We start from the raw sequence: 16,348 nt of genomic DNA, 5'->3' as shown, positions 1-16,348 counted from the left end.
ACGGAAAAGGCAACCTGGAAAAATCCCTTTTCAACATTTCTCTCACAAGCTCCTGGTAAGAAACCCCCAAACTGACAATGTCTCTTGCATAGAAATGATGGGCAAGTGCCCAGGAAGGAGGGAAGGGCCTGGAGATTTTGCCAGTGTAAAACCCTTCAGCTTGTTTTCCAGCCTTACATCCTCTCATTGCATCAATGACTCAAGCGCCACCCAGCTTTAATTATCTATATTTGGCAATGGCTGTGTGTTGGCCAAGGTAACACAGCCTCCTGGGATGAAGAAAGTTATTCCGAACACAACCAGTGCCAGAGAGGTGCAGTGTTTAGAGACAGAACTGTTTTCAAGGCATTGTTGGATGATTTTACTGCTTACTTACTGCATGGCTCACACGGGATTTTTGGTTCAATAAAAACCAGACAAACTACAGACACTAGTATGTATTTTCCTCTACTAAACCCTCTAATCCCAATTCAGTCCAGAGTACTCAGAGAAATGCAGCCTCTCTCCATGCCAGTACATGCTTCTCCTTCTCCCTCCTCAACCCGGGCATCTCTGCGGGGGAGGCAGATCCGTCCTCACAGCAAGGCCAGTGCTCCCTGCGCCCACACACGCCACCCCAGGCAGGGATTTACCACCAGGGACCAGAGCACCACAGGGCTGCACTGGCACCAGCTGCAGCAGGTCCCTTTCTCCTCCTCCCATCTGCTTTGGCACCAAAGCTGAGTGATGGCCAGAGCCCACAGGGTCTTTGGAAAGACCTACCACAAATGCAGAGCCCTCCACAGCGCCGCTTGGTCCAGCTCTGCCACGTGCCCGTGGAGAGGCACCTGCCTCCGCTGCCCAGCTGGGATCACCCCGTGCCAGCTGGGGGGAGCACAGAGAGCCTGGGCGCTGTGGGAAACTCAAGGTGGCTCCAGACAGGGCCTGGCACCCTCTCCCTGTACGGCCACGCTCGGCTCCTTCCTGAGCCCCTGGCCGGGGAGAGCAGGGCGGCAGCTGGCTGCCTTACCCACGTGGGGAGGGACTGTGTGTCCACAGAGGAGCCCTGATGACCCTTAGGCTCTGCTCACCCTACGTTTGCACAGCATTAGTCCTATGTTTTCTCATCTAATGGCTCTTGTGGGCTGCACCACTTCCACAAGGGAACTCACCGCTCCAGGTCCCCCAGGAGGCCCAAGCACTGCGGCAGGAGACTGAGCTGGCTGAGCAACATAAACAGCGGCTGCCACAGCCCCAAGGTCTACCGGTGCCGAGGGGGACAGTCAGAGGTCCCTGTGAGCAAGCCCTGCCATGAAGAAAACCAAACATGCCCTGGTCTTCCTGTCACCGAGAGGTTCTCAGGAGTTTTTCAGGGAATTTTGAACAGTAACAAGTAGAGAACTTGGACCTTTTCTTTATAAAGTCTCTGGATCTCTAGTTTGAGCATTGGTGACTATGGAGAGGAACTGCTGAGTGCTGCAAATGGAAGTTCCTTCCTTGGTGCGGGCAGCTGTCCCTGAGCAGGAGCAGCGCTCGCTGACCCTGAGTACAAGCTGTTTTGCAGATCTCCTGCTCCCTTCTCTCTCCCCTTCCCTGTCCCTCTGCATATCAGGTGTCAGGTTTTAGTTTTGGAGCTTTTGCTTCAGAAAAGCTTCTTCCGGCTACACCTGTGAACATCCTCTTGCTCTGGAAGATGTTATTGTGCATTTCACCCACAAATGAAAGACTGTGGACTCTCACAGGTGTGCCATCTCTAAGCTGTAGTTAAAATCTACATTTAACTATAATTTACTTTATAAAACACATTAATAAAAATAATTAAGGCCACATAGCCAGAGCATCCACCAGCCAGAGACATCATTAACATTCCCTGTACCTGAATAACAAGCAAGGAAAAACAACACAGGGATTTAGAGTTCAACTTGCAAAAGATAACACCATGCATTAGAAGCGAATGAGCCTCCCAATGGGAGAAGCACTAGAGAATGGAAAGAAAATAAAGTAGGGCAGTGTGCCAAATTCAGGAGGTTTAAAAAAAATAAGCAGCACAGCCATCACAAAAGAATCCCCGTTTCAGCCCAGCATGGGAGGAAGTATGAACTGAAACCCAACGAGGATTTCCATGTTACTGTCTTAATTTGTAAAGGCTTTGAAAAATAACACAATGCTGAGCTGGTCTTTCTTTTTGGGGAAGAGGGGAGAGGGTCAAAGGGAACTGTATTGGTTATCAAATAATGACAGAAAAAGCTATTCTCTCTGGCTCTCCTAAACTCCCAAGTGACTTGAAGGGACACAAAACACATCCAAAGAAACCCTTGCACAGGAAGGCAAAGCAAAGCCTGCACCTTTCTCCAGCACGCTGCTCTTGTGTAGCTGCTCCCTGCTTCCTTGCTGTGCGCTGACACACAGCTGCTGTCCCCCCGAGGGACGGGAACTGCACCTTGAAACGGAGACCGATGCTTGGCCTCACGCAGGAAGACACGCTTTGGCGACTGAAAAGCATATGGCAATAATGGCAGGATCAGATCCTGGGCATTCAGTGAGAGTTCTGGACACACGCCACCATGAAGGGCTCGTACCTTGTAATTACTGGTCCAAGCTGGAGGGAGTTTATGCTAATGACACCCACAGGTACAGGACACAGAGCCTTTTTGTCCATATTGCTGAGGGATGCCACATTCACATCTAACTTTGCCTCCTGTTCAGGATTTTTGATTTTCCCATTCTTATTCTGACAATTTTAATTGTATAAACCCCAGCTTTTCACCTTTTGTTACTCAATGGATATAGGAGAAGGTGAAATGCAGGTAGAGCACCACAAAAGCAAAAGGCAGGTGAGCTTTGAAGGAAAAGGGATCTAGGAAAGGGACAAAAAGGAGCATAGAAATGGAGGGTTGATCTCTGTTGTACTCACAGCATGTAGTAAGCCAAGCAACAGCTACTGTACCTTAACTAGGCAACCGGTAGAAAATCAAACCTTCCCTGTGATCAATAGGATAACGGTGAGAGTTTGATTAGCCTTCGAAAAATTACAATAAGGAGAGAAATTTTTCTCTCCATGGGCTGGGTGATTTCCCTGTGAAAGTTTTTACAAGAATGAGGCTGCATATAATGCGTCTTGTTAACCCAAATTACATGCACTCGAATTCCCTCTCTTTCCCCAAAGAAATCAGAGAAGAAATCAGGCGTGAAATGGCATGTGGGTGGGGCTGCGCAGAGCAAGCACCACACTTGTAATTAAATGAGACTCGCTGAGCCCCCCCTTCTCACAGCCTTTCAGTTTTTCTGCTGGGCTTCGCTCGCTACCCAGAAACTGGGGATGTACTGCTTGTGCACGGATTTTACACACTGTGCCAGAGAAAGCACGCTGCAAGGAACAGGGGTGCCTCTTGCCTTTCTCTAGGTCAGGAAACCTTCAGGCCTGAACTTCGTGCTGCAGCCCCAGAACAGAGCTGACTGCTAGAAATGCGTCATCTACTAATTTGTCAAGTCCACTTTTTAATATCTGACACAGAAGGGCTTCTATCCTGTTCACTAGAGGCAACCGGACAGTGTGATGCATTGAAATGTAATTTTTCTAATCACGTTCATCATTTCTGCTACCAGATAGTGTCACCAACTTCACCAGACGTGCCAGGAGTCCCTTCTGCCCTGTCACCCCCGAGCGTGTGCCCACACCCCCATGTGCCGCTGTTTGCACCGATGGGGTGAAACTCCCTGTGCTGGTCCCTGCCAGCGGGCAGCACGTGTGGCACTGCTGTACAGCACAGGGCAGCACATGTGACACAGCTGTACAGCACGGGGCAGCACGTGTGGCACAGCTGTACAGCACGGGGCAGCACATGTGGCACAGCTGTACAGCACAGGGCAGCACGTGCAGCACGGGGCAGCACGTGTGGCACAGCTGTACAGCACGGGGCAGCACGTGGGGCACAGCTTTACCGCATCTCACGTTCACAAGCTACGTTTCATTGACCTGGAGGCTTGAGAGTCCTTTGAGCCTTTGCATGGCTACACGTTGCGGTGGGTTTACAGTCCGCTCCCAGGAAGTGCTGCAGGAGACCCTGCAGGCTGCGGCCGAGCACCCAGGGGTGCTGCTGAGCTGTGGGGCGCATTGGTGTGACACTGGTGCCCGGCCAAGTGCCCCCCAAGAGCCTCCCTACTGCCCTGGCCACGTTCAGGACTGTGGGTTTTCTCTCGCAGCCCTGTGCAGGGAGGCAGCACGCTGGTGCGGCAAGAGGCAACCCCCAGCCTGGCTGTTTGTATGGGAGTAGGTGCCTCCAGCTGCGGGGGGGTCCGGCCAGGCGCAGGGGGGCTGCGGCCCCTTCCCCCACCCGGCCCAAGGGCGCCGGGACCCTTCCCTAGACCTGCCCGCTGCCAAGCTCCCGCGGCTCTCGAAGGCGGCGGCGGGGCTGGGGGGGCGAGGAGGGGCTGGGGAGCTGGGCTGGGGGGATTGGGCTGGGCTGGGCTGGGCTGGGCTGGGGGGATTGGGCTGGGCTGGGCTGGGCTGGGCTGGGCTGGGCTGGGCTGGGATGGGCTGGGCTGGGCTGGGCTGGGCTGGGGGATTGGGCTGGGCTGGGCTGGGGTGGGATGGGATGGGCTGGGATGGGCTGGGCTGGGCTGGGCTGGGGGGATTGGGCTGGGCTGGGCAGGGCTGGGCTGGGCTGGGCTGGGCTGGGCTGGGATGGGATGGGATGGGATGGGATGGGATGGGCAGGGCTGGGCTGGGCTGGGCTGGGCTGGGATGGGATGGGCAGGGCTGGGCTGGGCAGACCCCTCTGCCCGCAGCGTGCGAGGCCCCGCAGCGCCACCGCCAGGGGCCCACCCGGGCACCCCCTGGCTCCGGCACCCTGCGGCACAGGCACCCCCTGCCTCCAGCACCCCATGGCCCGGGCACCCCCTGGCTCCAGCACCCCGCAGCCTGGGCACCCCCTGGCCCACCTGCTGCCATCGCTGCGGGGAAGAGCCGGAGCAGCCCCCGGTGCGGGAGCTGCGGGACGGGGTGCAGGAGTTGGGTTTGTGAGAGCTGCTCATGTCTCCTGGTGTGCAGTGAGGGGGAACCCCGGTGCGGTAGTAAGGAGAGGGGCAGCCGGTAAGCCAGGACACTCAGCCCTACCCAAAAGCCCTTTGGGGACAAGGAATGGAGCTAAGAACATGTGCCAGTGATGCCATCCTGTGCCCACAGGCTCTTTGGGGGTGGTGGACTGAGCACAGGAGCGCTCAGGAACTGGTGTGAGTTTTGTGCCAGGTCTGGTTTCATAGCTGGAGACCAGCCATGCTGACCCAGCCCGGACCCCAGGCCAAGCCTGCGAGGGCACCCGTTTGACACCGTGTTGTTGCCTGATGTGATGCGGTTCGTTATAGCCTGGACAGCAATCTTGTGCATGTGGGTGCTGCAGTTCCCAGTCCCTGCCATAACATCCACGGGAATGGATTCCCTGTTTCCCAGACAGCACAGAAAACGGTGTATTCAGTTGCTGCTATTATTAACGGCAGTAATAGAAGTACAATAGAAGTACAATAATGTAAATACTAATAATTTGCACGGCAGCAGTGGCAAGAGCGCTCGTCTCACAGTGGGGCCTAGTTGTGCCAGGTGCCAGAGCACACGCAATGCCCAGAAGTCTGCAATCCAAAGACACTCAGCAAAGTCTGGGTGGCAGGAGCACTTCAGCCCCACTCCTACAGCTGAAGTCTGAGCTGCTAGTGGAATGTAATGGCAAGATGGATGTTTGGTTATGAAAACAGATGTTGTGACTCTTCCCCTGACTTCTGCTTCGCTGTACACTTCCCTCTGTCGGTGTGGAGACCTGCCATTGCTTCCAGGCTTGCGCTCCTCTGGCTCTCTGGTCCTGGCTGTCCTTGAAGCCCACTGTCTCCTTGGCGGCTTGTGTCCCTGTTTCTTTTATGCTACTGGTGCGCTGGCACCCTGCCTGCTGGGGCTCCTTGCTCCTCAGGCCTCCCCTTAGCTTCTGGCTTTGTTTTTGTCAGTGAAGCATACGGTGCAGCGCCAGCGGTCCCGGTGATGCAAGGGAAGGCTGCGGTTGCAATAATAAGCTGTGTAAGTAAGCCCTAAGGGGAGCAACCTGGGACAATACGCTCACGGTGCTGCCTTCCTCCCGGGAGCAGGGACAAGGGAAAGAAACAAAGGAGACTAAGTGAAGAGAGGCAAGCAGGTGGCACTGGGGAGACAGCAGGTGGAAGCAAGGCAGCAGCGTACAAAAGATGAAAAGAGGAACGTAAGAAGAATATGAAGCTCAAAGAGGTGCTCAATCTGGGACAAGAGAATGCCGAAGAAGGAGCCACGTTTTAGGCCTTTGCAACAATAGGTTGTGAGGGGGTCTGCTTAGCAGAGGATCAGCTCTCCTCCTTGACTGACAGCTGCTAAATGTGTCAGTACCTCAAAAGGAGATGTTTTCAGTGCCATGCACCTCAGGCTGCCTCTGCTGATCCACTGCCTCAGGTCAGGTGTATTTTAAACACTATAAAATAGCAGCATCTTCAACAGTTCCTGAGAATCTCCCCTCCTCTGCAGTCATCAAAATGCACTCCTCATTCATGTCTCCGTCTGACACTGGGAATATCTCAACCCTTAGCAACAGGTGATGACAGGGCATGACATGTTACATCAGTGTTTCAGTCTCTAGAAGAGCAAGATTAGGTTTCTCCCACTGTTGCATTAATGTCCTGTGAGATGCACGGGGCTCAGCTTGCAAGCCAAGTATCATGTTGCCTACACACGGATGTATGGCTGAGCACTGCAAAAACACAACTAACATACCGGTAATCCTTTCATCTTTTTTTTTAAATTCAGCCCTTTACCTGGGGCCAACTTAATGTAACGCTTTGACAGTCCAGATGCCATGTCAAGAACACATAAAATTAAACTCATTTTTCATCGGTGCCCCGACAGAAACGGCAGAGGTGGCCTTGTAGAAAACACAGGCAAAGCTGTGTTTTTTAAAGAGAGCTTGTGCGCAACTGAGCTTACTACAGGCTGGAATCTGGGGCTGAGGGTCCTGTCTGGTTCGGTTTGGTGAGGAAACCTTTGAGGCTTTTTGGAGATGCTTGTGCTACAGTGCAAGATGACCCAGAGACTACCCAGGCAGCTCCAATTGCCGCTGCACAGCGCTGAGCCCTGGCTGGCTGGCTGCTCCCGCCGTGGCTGTGGGCTCTGGGCAGCCATCACCTGGTAATGCGCTTTGGCTACTCCACAAAGCTGATCAGGGAGCCACCTAATAAAAACCCTAGAATTACGTGTTGGAGACCAGTGCCTTTAGTCTTGATCTGTGTCCAAAAGCAGTAAGGAGAATAAAGCAGAGGGACTCTGATGTTATTTAGGTGTTTACTTCTTGTTCTCACTATTCCCAAATGTTCCTGGAAACTGCTACAAAATCTGAGCATTGTCTTGCTTCCAGGTGCTGTGCTTCTCTGGCAAGGAGGACTGTAAGCCCAAAACTGGAGCTCGGGGAAGGCTGTGCTCAGTAGTGGGAGAATCTGGAGATTTAGTCTTGTTAATCCAAAGAAATTGCTGCAGCTGGGCCACATCAGTCCATTTTTGCAAAATAATAGAAAAGCAGGGATGGACAGGTTTGGCACGTGGGACCCAAATGGGGCCATTTGGTGTGTGTCCAACCAAGGGAGCTTTCCCAGAGATGTGACAGTGACATACAGACACTGCATTCCCGAGCACTACAGATCACGTACTGCGTAACTGCAAGGCTTTCAGCCTCCCTAATGAATCCTGTTAACTGTATCATTAACAATGATCAGCTAGGCAAACAGCAAAAGAGGTAACCAGTTATTAACAGAGGACTCTTTTATTGTTTCTAAAAATACGCCTGTGCAGCTAGGTGTTTTCTTGTTCTCTACGCACACATTAAAGAGAAACTGCAGAGCAATAAACGTTAGTATTTAAAAACACCCAAGTTAAGAAGGGCACATTCACTATAACTTTCCTCTTTATGGAGGAATAACAAAGGATCCCTAAGCTTCTATGGTTCTACAGAGACTATAAAACGATTGTGAGTTTAACTGAATCTTTCCTGGTTTTGAAGGTATAAGATTAGTGTATATCAAGGGAATACGTTTTGCTAATACTTGAGGTTCAGTCCAGCTGCATTTTCCCTTCATTTTATGGCATCTGGTTTTGTCACTTTCAACAGTTAGGTAATGCACCAAGATAAGAAACATACCCAAAATTAAACTCTGTAAAAGGAGGGATTGGACTTACATTTTCCCATTACAGGCTTTGTAGGACTGGAAACTTGGGCAGCCAGAAACGCGCGGCGCTAGTGCAGTAAGTGACATCTTTCCTTGTTAATTATTCATACGTAACAACAGATCTACTGCTAAGTAAACACATTTAACGAAGAGAGCCAGCTTACAGTAGCAAAGAGCAGTTTTGGGTACAAAGGCAGCATGTGTAATAGGCTGGGTTTGCCTCCTTCAGATTTCTGACAGAAAGCTTGGAAGCATGAAAGAGAACGCTAGCCCTCTGACATACTCTTGCCATCTTTTACCTTCTGTTAAGAAGGGCTGGGGTGCTGAGCTGTTGGTAAGTATTGAATGTTTAAGTATTGTTACAGACACTGTAGATTGTTTTCTCCCTGACCTGTGCACCGTGAATCTGAAATCGTTCCTCAAACCAAAAGCCTTCTGGGGGACCGGGGACGGCGGCACCTCTAACACAGTTAACGTCTCCTTATCCTGGCAATCCTGCACTCCTGACCTCCGGGCCCAGTGTCCTTCCCAAACACTCCTACACTGACTTTTATGTAGAAATGTATCTTTATTTTCTTTCAGTTGTAAAGCTCCTAGGACCTCTGCTGTCTCTCGGGGAAGGCAAAAGGATAGACTTATGCTCTCAGCCTTACCTCTTTTGACTGTGTTTAGTTTTCCACATCTGTGCTCACAGCCTTGTGCTTTCTATCTGCAGTTACCAAATAATATGATCTAGTGTCTCCTTCCTGGAAAAGGAAGATTTCCTTCAGTGCCATCCTGTATAAATTCCGCTGAGTTTGTTGCATGCGATTGATGTGTGCATTGTCACATATCTTGCAAATCTCCAAATGGACATGCAATAGTTTCTCGTTTCCATTTTCCAAAATAACACAGATCAGGTTCTCCTGTCTTCAGCATGGCTTGGTCAAGCAGCCGTTAGGACCCAGAAGGTGCAATAGAGGTACACGCTCATGGCCACATCCAGCTGCTGCGGTTTCATTTTTGCATGGCTTCCCACATGAAATGTAATGACTTCCACTTTGCAACCACACACATTTTGCTCTAGTTTGGCACTGTTCACTCAAGAACTTCAAAGCGCTTTCTCAAAATAACAGCAAGTCACCTCTGGACAGCCTGTGCTGGCTGTGAAGTACTGTTCTCGGCGGCACAGGAGGCAGGAGTCCTGCCTCGGCCTCTGCTCCAGCCAACAGGCAGAAAAAGAAAGAACAGAAATACCCGGAGTCCGGCCAGAAACACATTCTCCCTTTTAATACCTGGCATCACCTCCAATATAATTTTGGAATTAAAATGGATTATATTTTTATGCAGATCTTGTAAAAGCAGCCTAGCTTTCCGTCTTTTCTAAGCCAGCTGATAACTGATGGTATCTGCACGTAAGTGGCAGCAGCCCACCTCGCACTCCCGACACAGATCCCCAGGAGCTGGAGCTGTTTGGTGGGGAGTGAGCAGTTCTACAAACTGCTGCCAAAGTCTTTTCCGAGACTCCTCGTTTGTGCTGGAAGAGCCAGAAGGGACTCTGGAGAATCCTGTCAGTGCCAGTGGGTGTTGGTGTGCGCAAGCGATAACCTCTGGGACAAAACAGAAAGACTGAACAAGAGAGCATGAACACAAAACATGACTAGGAACTGCCTGCACTTGGGGAGCTAAAGAGTGAAGAATCACAGAAAAGAGCATTGTGTAGCTTTTATATTAACCTAAAATGGATTCCTGAACTCTGCAGGCACAATAGGGGTAGAACTTGAAAATACAGAAAGATAAATGAAGGCCACAAATGGCCTTCGTTACTTTAAAAAAGCCTTTCAGAGTGTGTGTGGTTGGGCTTATTTCTGTAACACGAATGACAGTGGCTGCAGTGTAACTTCTGCTGTCATTTAGAACGTTGAGTGAACTGTTAGGAGTCAATGTATATGAAACGGAGAAAGTCTGGGTCTGTATTAATTAGAGTTGACTGAAAGAGATGGTAGGAACATCCATGATTGATTTCTTTAAGCATAATATCAGCTCCAGGAGGCATCAGCAGCTGGCCAGGGCAGCAGCCCGTTCTAAGAATTCTCTTACAAACCCTGCCCAGATGAAAGTGAGCACTGCAGACAGCGCTGGAGGGGAAGATCCTCCTTTCAAAGAGCAGCACAAGCTCATGGGTGTGAAACATCTTGTCTCCCGAGTCCACGTGCAGCTCACGTTTGTCTGCCGGCTTCTCCAGAAACGGCCAGATCATACAGTAACAAAAATGGGTATAAAAGCTTTTGAGCTACTTCTAAGGGGATCTGTGCATGTGAACTAATAAAGGTAAGTCTGTGGTCAGCAGGGTTAAATCCACCAGACAACAGTCTGCACTCAGCAGAAAGCATTCGGGGGAGCTACAGTATGAAAAAGCTGAAACTGCCTGTCTAGAATAATTAGGAGAGCAATGATAAATAAAGTGTTCTGCCTCAGAAAGTTTCATACAACCCTGAACAAATTCTCAGAACCTCTGGGTGCAAGAGGTGAGATGTCTCTGGGCACCTGCCACCTGTTTGCCCTCTTATCTCTCTGTGGGTGACGGTTCTTCCCTGCGTTCCCAGAGTCCTGGCCCAGACCAGTTTGGCATCAGCTTCTTGCTCAATCACAGCCTGCAAAGCCATATTACTGAGTATTTCTTTTGTTGGTCTTCATTTCCAGAAGAAGAACAGCAAAAAATGAGTGATCAAACATGTGGAAATGATGAGAGGGCAAATGAAATGGTGGAAAAGCAATTTCCGTAGGCTGGAGGCTGTAATCAGAAAAAAAAGGCTGAAACCTGTCCACCTTGATCTCACGTCTGTGCTTCCCGCATGCCAGGGTTAAGCAGATGGACCCATGGCTGCGTGTGGTGTCAGTTAGGCAAAAACCTGGTCTGAACAGTATTTTGAAGGTGTGACGTGCTACGGTGGAGCTACCAGAGCTGTTGGGAAGCTCCAGGAGCACAATGACTGCGGGCCAGGGGCATTCGGTCAAACGAGGTACGCCACCGCCACCAGATTTATCTTGTAACTGTACCAGCAGCAGAGCTGGTAAGAACATAACTGGGCCTCTTGGGCTCATTTCTTCTTTAGTCATTAAGGAGAGGCAGTGAGATCCATCAGATCTATACATGGAGAGCCACTGGGAGAATTCAGTTTGTTAGCTCTATGTAGGGAAGAAACTGTCCCTAGCCATCTAGCAAAGGTTTCAACCAACACAAATAATACATGGTTTAGAGCTCCTTATCATTGTTACTCTTTATTGGACCAATACGTTCATGGAAAATCAAAACCCTTTCCTAGGAACACTTTAAATTACCGAAGCATGAGTATCTTCTCACTGTTTTTGAATAATAACCAAGGAATATTAAATTACATGGTAATTACTGTGCAGTGGATGGATAACAGCCTGTGTAGTTTTGTGTCATTGCAAGAAGAATACATGGTTGTTTCTGTGTTTGCGTGCTGCAAATTCACTGTGGCTTCCTAACGCTAATTACCCAGTAATCTGTATGCATCTGGAAAAAGTCATTGCTGATAATTAAACCAGGTCAGCACAGAATTGCATAACACTTTCCAAATATTTGTGTCCCTCTTGTTTTAGCTGTTACTTTTCCACCACCACCACCCTCCTTAGGCACTGGGCAAAATTATACAGTGGCTAGAATAGGTTTCCCTCTTTAATTTTTAAATTTTTTTTATTATTTCTTTTTTTTCTAGAGATTGCAAAAAAATAAATTCCTGTTAAGTGTGGAATTTTACAGTCTGATAAACTGATACAGTGGCAAAAAAGCTTAATTATTTCTTTTTTTTCTAGAGATTGCAAAAAATTAAATTCCTGTTAAGTATGGAATTTTACAATCTGATAAACTGATACAGTGGCACATAAACAAGCTGTGTAAATATATATGCGGAGCCGTGCCTTTTACAGGGATTTTTTTTAACAAAATAAGAACTTCTACAGAAGTGGTATTCACCAGAAATAATTATAATTAGCACAGTGTTACGCATTAGCATGCTGAATTATATTGCAAGGTCTGAATTTACTGTCAGCAGGTTGGATATTTTAAGTACTATGCTTTGCTCAAAACAAAACCCCAAAAATATTTGCTGACCTTTGTTGCTACAAAAATCTTGTTAGGCTAGAAAGAACTGCTGACATCATAATAATCTGATCAGAAATCCATTAAATTCCCAGTACATCTTTTTATCTAGTCCTTTGGAAAAAAAAAATTGGCAAATTGATAAATGTCATTCATGGCCCTGATCCAGCACAACTCTTTTTTTACCAGGCTGAATGGTGAGAAGAAACACATGTTTAATTAGTATAAAAGGTTAGGGGGGAGAGTACAATTGTAGCAGAAACAGTGGTAGTATAAATTTCTATCTGCTAGGCCTGTCAGTATTTGCTGTTTCACTGGAAATAATTTTTGAGGCTGGGTTCTCTCTCCCTAAACATGGCAAACATGCATGCTGGAAGCAATTAATTTGGGTGTCTGCTCACTGCCGCGTGTGGCCGGATTTGATTCCCATGGCAAAACCTGGACCCAATGGCGACAGCGCAAGCTCACCCCGGCTGCATGTCACTGCCCACAGAGCAAACGCTCCCTGGGAACAGTCTGCAGCCGAACCCAGCCAAAGAGGTACCCTTCTCTATGACTGCCTTCGCATCTGATGCTTTTGTAACTACAGATAGCAATATGTGATGGCTGATGCAACTCAATACTTAAGTCCCATTCATGACACAAAGCCAAAGCTACCCTCAGTAAAAGAACCTAAAACTGACTCTGTAACACCCCAAATGCTACAAGACTAACTTTGGAGGTAGCTTACAAAATAATAAATGTTAGCAAAATGAGACATGGGTATTGATTACAATTATACATTATTACAGTTAATTGCAAATGTGCATTAGTTTCTCTGCTGCTCCCCAGGTGGTCAGCTTGCTTACTGACCATTTCCAGGAAGGTTTACCACATCAAGCACACGAAGGCCATGAAGATGCCTTCCTAGCAGCAGAGCGAGGGCACAAGCACGTCATTAGCAGCATTCTTTACCGGCAAAAGGCATCACTGCTACCCCATGCGGCCATCTTCCCCCAGGGATTTTTCAGAGAAATTACTGATAACTCACCTAATGTTATGACAGAGTCAACATGATTCTTCACGTTCCACATCACTGTAAGCATCCCAGCTACAGCCTGCAATGAACTAAAGACCATCTCTCCACTTATGGAAGTGAGAACAGGAGCACTGGGAGTCCAGCTGCTTTGCTGCTTGTCTTCATAACTACAGCAGCTTCTGCGTGTCAAAAACACACCCTCTTTATTCCCTCCATATAGTGATTTGCCAGTCCTAAGATACTCTTAAAACACATTTTTATTCACTGCAGATCAAGAATCTAGTATTTATTCCTTTGCTTCTCTTTAATTAGAATGAGAACAGACCACGATCTGTATAGCCCCTGCTGCTTGTGGGGGTGGGGGTGCATCGTACTGGAGACCCTGAGCAGCCTTAAATGCAAGGTACAGGAGGGTGCGAGCAATGTTTGTGGTTTGTTATACTTAATTTTTTAAGCAAAGGTACTGCAGACTTAGGCAAAATTATTTGAAGTATAGGATTAAGCAGAATTCCAATCAGCTCACTCACAGGACAAAAGGACTTGAAGGTCTGGAAAGGGAGGTGTGATACTATAACTGTGGAAAGCAGAAATGCAGATCACTGGCAACTGCATAACTGTATGCACCGAACAGGGGATGCAGAAGCATTTCACACCCATCCAAACCCTGGCTGTTAATGTGAACTGGACACGTTGCACATATATTTCAGCTGTAGCCTTTTTCAAACACAGGTCAAAAAAAGTGATCTCAGAAATGCATAGGCCATCCATTTTCCAGACCATTATTTTAGCTACAAATTAATTGCTACCAGGAATAGTTTAAATCCTCCTTATTCAGAAGGGATAAATTCCTGCAGACGTAGGAAAAAACTCCCCTGAAGCGTTCGGCTGGTTGGAGGATTCACGCCATGGCAGCTGTGGGCAGTCGGACTGTGTAAGGTAAATGAGCAGTGCTTGCCAGCGTCAGTATGAGGAGACCGTGTAAGCAGGAGGATACAAACTGTGTGGCAGGAAGATGATCTACGCTTCATCAAACTGAGCCTATTGCCAGCAGTTTGTGATGCGTCCTGGAGAAGAACCAGGGTTAAAAGATAGAAAGAAAAGAAAAGGGGAAAAAAGACCTTTAAAATGTGTAGGCTTATCTCTTCACGCTATATTTGATGCTGTGACCCTTTCTAACGGTGACATATCAAATTTCATTTTAGAAAAGAGCAACAGAGTTATGTAATTAGTCCTGCTTTCTGAAGTAAAAAAAAAAAAAAAAAAAAAATCATAATTCACCTCCTTTCAATTAAAATCTCTCCTTCCAAGCATTATTAAGTCACTGTGAAGACCAGAAGCATGTACACATGGAAGTTCTTTTAGTCACCTGGATGTCTCTGCTATCATCGTGCCTGAGTACAAAGCCTGAGTCTTGTTTTCATTTGTGGGGTTTTTTCTCCTTTTCCTTTAGACAAAGGCGCTTTTTACAGGTGTCTAAGCTTTAGCCTTTACCTTCCAACAGACAAAAAATAACAAACAGTTATAGGAAAGTGCTCTAAATATGTTTTTTCTTAACAGCTAGAAAGAAAAGATAGTTTGGAAACCAAAATATCCTGGAGGCACTCTCTCCATCCATAGTATATTTGATAAATTGACTTTTGCTTCCAGGGCAGGCATTCAGCTTCTTCATTAGTTTAATGTTCTTTAGTCTCCTCTTCCCAAACTTATTTGAATGAAAAATAAGTTTTGTGAAAGGTAGCTATTAATAGTGTCAATAAATTGTAAGTTGTGATTACATATCGCTGACAGTAATGCTGTCCCTCTCTACTGTAGATCAAACTATATTTATTCAGCATTCTTAAAATCAAATATCCTTTCTCTTTGCTTGACAAGAACTATCCAGTGTGCTGCTGGGTACCAAGGTGACTTGAAAGTTTTTATAACGTGTAACCCCTTTTATATTCTGTAGTATGTACGAACTCAAAGACAGAATATCTGCATTATCTTAAATAAACTAGGTAAAATGTATTTCAAAAAGTTTCTTGAGTCAAAAAGTAGCAAATCATTGTATGTATTTTCCATATTTGTATAGGTTTCATTATATTCTCATTCTAAGTTACTCTTAAGTCTCTTTCATATTTAAAAAATGAACTACACACCTATCATGCAAAATGTAAAGAAGTATGTTCAACTAGTTCAAATTAGATATACAGTAAAAATACACTTCCAAAGAAATATCATTTCCATTTTTGTTCATGTTTTTAACAGAATTTCAGACTAATACATCAAATGTGGAACTGTACAAGTATGTGAAGAAACATTAGGATTGCAGTAGTAAAAAAATGTACAGCATTCAAAACCAACAAGCTCTAAACAACCAAACAATACCACAGGATTGAAACAATCATGGGGACAACATAGGTCATTGGAGCCAGTGAGTGAATCCTAATGCACCTACATAAAGACCCTACATAGAATATTGTCTCTTATTTATATGCAAAAATCCCTGATTTGATTAAACCAGACAATTTCTCTAATTGTCTCTTATAGGTTTTAGATAAGATTAACACGAGAGTATTCCCCTTCATAAATGTCAGTTATTTGAAAAGGCAATATTGAGAATAGATTTGAAATGTATTTCCATCCACATGGATTCAGGTAGTTAAAATACAAGATCACAAATAATAGCACTGCCGTTTTAAAGAACCGATTGAATTGTTATCCGCTACATTTGCAGTAACACTTAAGAATTCAGGATTCAGCTTTTTAAAACTGTTTACAATTTAATACACAGGGTTTATAATTATGGGCTGTATCCATTTAACAGTGGACCAACATTGCCTTTTAAATCAAGAAAAGATCCAGCTAAGCATGTAAAAACAAAAAATAAAATCTCCAAGGTAATTGACAATGAACAAAACATTACATACAGCAGAATCTCTGTGTCCGAGTATCTTTGAAAGGCAGATATGTACTCTTTTACAGTGCACTAACCAGCACAATTTCTTTATTAGACATGTATTTTATAAAGAAAAATGTCTTGG

This window comes from Falco naumanni, chromosome 9, assembly GCF_017639655.2.
Source record: "Falco naumanni isolate bFalNau1 chromosome 9, bFalNau1.pat, whole genome shotgun sequence".
NCBI lineage: Eukaryota > Metazoa > Chordata > Aves > Falconiformes > Falconidae > Falco > Falco naumanni.
This window is presented reverse-complemented; position numbering follows the sequence as displayed.